Source organism: Branchiostoma belcheri, unplaced genomic scaffold, assembly GCF_001625305.1.
Source record: "Branchiostoma belcheri isolate BF01 breed outbred unplaced genomic scaffold, Haploidv18h27 scaffold43, whole genome shotgun sequence".
Taxonomy (NCBI): domain Eukaryota; kingdom Metazoa; phylum Chordata; class Leptocardii; order Amphioxiformes; family Branchiostomatidae; genus Branchiostoma; species Branchiostoma belcheri.
The window spans coordinates 1,762,253-1,765,995 of record NW_017804054.1 but is presented as its reverse complement, the minus strand read 5'-3'; positions in this window follow the sequence as shown (position 1 = coordinate 1,765,995).

Sequence of the window (3,743 nt, the reverse complement as noted above, 5' to 3'; positions counted from 1 at the left end):
CTTGAGACTTGAGAATTGTCTATGCGCGAATAAAGTATATCTGTTACGGAGGTCGTCGTCTGGCGTCACAGGGGCCGCCGTCAGCACTCTAGCAAATTTATCTGGCTACGGACTTCGAAAAGGGCCAGGAGAAAGGGCAAGCATGTTCTTCACTGGCAAAGTACCAATAGAGGCCATACTGGACCTTGAAAGACAGAAATATCCTTTACGTAACATATTTTGGCAGACTTAATGGGCGGCGGTTCGCTTCGTGGCACGACGTTACAAAAGTAATTTTGAAAAAAAAATCAACTTCCAGACAGCTGAATAAATTCTTAACAAAACCCTAGACACATGGATCTACATAATTATACATAATTATACATAAACACTTGAAACCATGGAAGGAACTGACGCGTTAACCATATTCAGACGGGGGGGCACCTTTTGAGGCACGCGCCATCTTTCATGTCATAATAGCGCCTGAACGAATTGCGCTAGAACCGTCAGATTTGTAGATTTAATATATATACATCCTAAAATATATCTGGCAAAAAAAATTTCATATGAATTAGATAAGTTAATGGATTTCTATGTTTCCATGGGTTACCAACGAGTTTCTGACAGGCGGTTTTTAGAAAATTCAGTAATTTTGGTTTAAACATAAAACCTTTCACATTTTATGTCTTGGTTATAAGTTCACTGTAATACTTCATCACCCTCTGAAGATTTGGTGGCCCTACTATAACTGGTTCTTGAATTACAGGAGTGGGATTCAAAGCCCCCCCCCCCTTCGCCGAGTATGGCCAACAAAGCCCGGTCTGAATAGGGTTAAACACGCAATACAAGTCCTTTAGAAAATATAAAGCTATGAGAAATTGGTGCAGTAGTAGCTATATATAGCAGCTATGAATAATTCATTCTCATATATCTTTCAGCTTATATTGCTGCGACAGACAGTGACCATACTCAGAAATGTGGGGATTTATATAATTCCTAAGATAGAGCAACAATGACGAATGATCTATATTATATAAGTTTTCCCACCGGAGTTTGCCATCATAACTCTTATGTCTAGATGTCCAAGGTGTCTTTGACATTTATATACCCAAATAACTTCAGCCGCACATTTGGCATACACCACTTTGAAATTGTTTGAAGAAAATGAATTTTTTAATATTTTTGGACTAAAAAGTACTTAAAAGCCAAATGACTTGAAATTCGGTACATCACTTTTAACTATTTTTTTTTCATTTTGGGATGTGGAGGAAGGTGGAGTGAAATATGCTGCCTTTGTCTCTGTCTTTCTTAGATTCTTATTTTTTGTAACCTTAATTTTTTTCCGTTTATTTATTTTTTTAATCTCTTGTTATCTCTGTTTCTAGACCTTCCTTATTGACTAAGTGTCAGCATCTGTTAGCCCTTGGTGTGACAAAGTCAAGGCTTAACCTAACAAATACCGATCATCGATCAATGACAAGGAAGGGCTGAAAGTCGGCTTAACTGACGTAATTATAGTGAACTTCAAAGAGGGCCGGAGTGTCCAAAACGTACCGTGGATTGGCGTTGGATTAGATCATTTTAGAGATAGAAATTCGAAGCATACGACCTGAAAAGGACCAAAGGTGGAAGTACGTTATTTCACACCACAAATTACAAGGAGTTTCTTTGGGTTTTTGACGACTAACAAGTGAATATCGTTGTACAATAATTACTAGATATTTTACTAGCAATAATTACTAGCAATTAAATTGTATATAAATACATATTGGGAATACGTATCGTTTATGCTGACGTTTTAGATATAGTACATAATGCATAGTAAAAAATCCGTTATGGAATGTTGTAATATTATTGATTTTTTTGTATTTTGGCATTGTCTCTTATTCACCCGGTTATTCAACTATTACGACTGGTTTTAGATTGATCAGTAATTAGCTATACAAAATGAAAGGTCATTTAATCAGAATAATTTTTTCGTCTTGGTCGTTAGTTTTATCTCCTATCCAACCGGTTAATTGGTCAACTACGACGACGGTTTCAATACATTGGCTAATATTTTGTTTTGATTCATTCTAACCTCATTATTCAACTGTTAATTTTATGACATTTGTACTTTCTAGAGGGACTTTAAGGTCTTTTTTTTTCTGGAAGGTATATCGGGCTATTACCTTTACAACTGAACGCTGAATACAAACAGAATACAAACATTTAACTTTTAGACCCAGTGCAAGGATGTAAGATCAGTAACAGTCCCCTGGAACTAGTCGGAAATCTAACACTTTGCATTGCTTTTATCGTGGATTTTATGTATGTCTACCCTAGCTGGAACATTGGGACCTTCAGAGCCACATACATTTGTATGTGGTTCTACTAGTGGCAAATAGGTCAGTTACTGGGTCCAAGTAACTGGCAAGAAGGGGAACTATTTGCATAGTTATCATGGTGGCTTTTATCTATTTCAGTTCCATGCGAATCTACAGGGCATTGACCTTGCCAACTGCAGGCAACCCCAAATGGAACATCAAGCTTTGCTCATTGATTTCCACCACTTTGTTCTGCTGTGATGTTGTGCATGATTGTAATATAGTAACAACATTATAGGGAAGCTGTCGATTTTGTACTATCGCTGTTAATGACCAAGTGGGTAGAGTGTTTGCCTTTGCATTCGGTAAGTCATGAGTTCGATCCCCGGCCGAGTCATACCAAAGACTTTTAACGTTAATACTAACCGTTTGGCTGACCAAAGACACACATTAAATTTGCTTATTGGAAATCGTTTAAATCCAAAGATAGTAAGCAACTGCCCATTCGTATTCGGTATCCGATGTATTGCAAGTCGGGTTAAACATAATTTATCTTTTGGCTTGGTGGTTTATATTCATTACCTTCGCCAAGAAGGTTATGTTTTCAGTGGCGTTCGTGTATGTGTGTGTGTGTGTGTGTGTAAACACGATAACTTGAGAAGGCCTTCATGGATTGTCTTGATACTTGGTAGGTGGGTAGGTCTTGATGAGACCTCAAAATGATTAGATTTTGGGCCCCCTAGCGGCTTGTTATGGTACTGCAGCTGAACTTCCGGTTTTGATATCTCATGATCTAGACATGCTAGAGTGACGAAATTTGGATGGTAGGTAGCTCTTGTGCTGGGGAAGAAGTGACGTGAGTTTGGGCCCCCTAGCGGCTTGCTCTAGAACTGCAGGGATATATTCTTGAAAATATTCAAAAGGGGATAACTCAAGAACCGATTGACGGATCGTCGTGATTTTTGGTATGTAGGTAGCTTACGCGATGTTTAATATAATTATGTGACAATTATGCAAATATGGATGTAATTTGCATAATTTATGGGGAAATTCTATAAATCAGCTGCATTCCATGATAGGACAATTGAAGCTTGTGACATTGGTAATTGACAATGAGAGAAACACAGGAAGATATTGATTATGTTAATAATGACTTAGTTTGCATAATTAATGAGAAAATTTTATAATTATGTAATGATAACTGCCTGGAATTTCATTACTTGTGGTTATTGAAAGTTTAGTTGACGTGAACATCATTAAACATAATTTATTCAAATCAGGACCTCATTTGCATAATTTATTAGGAAATGCTAGAATGCATTGTTTGTTAATATATATAAGACTGTCTTTTGGTTGAGATTATGAATATATGATAAAATGATATAATTCATGAAAAATTTAGGTTCCTAATTTCTTAAAATCAGGGGGGAATAATCTAATCTATAATTTGTCAGTCAT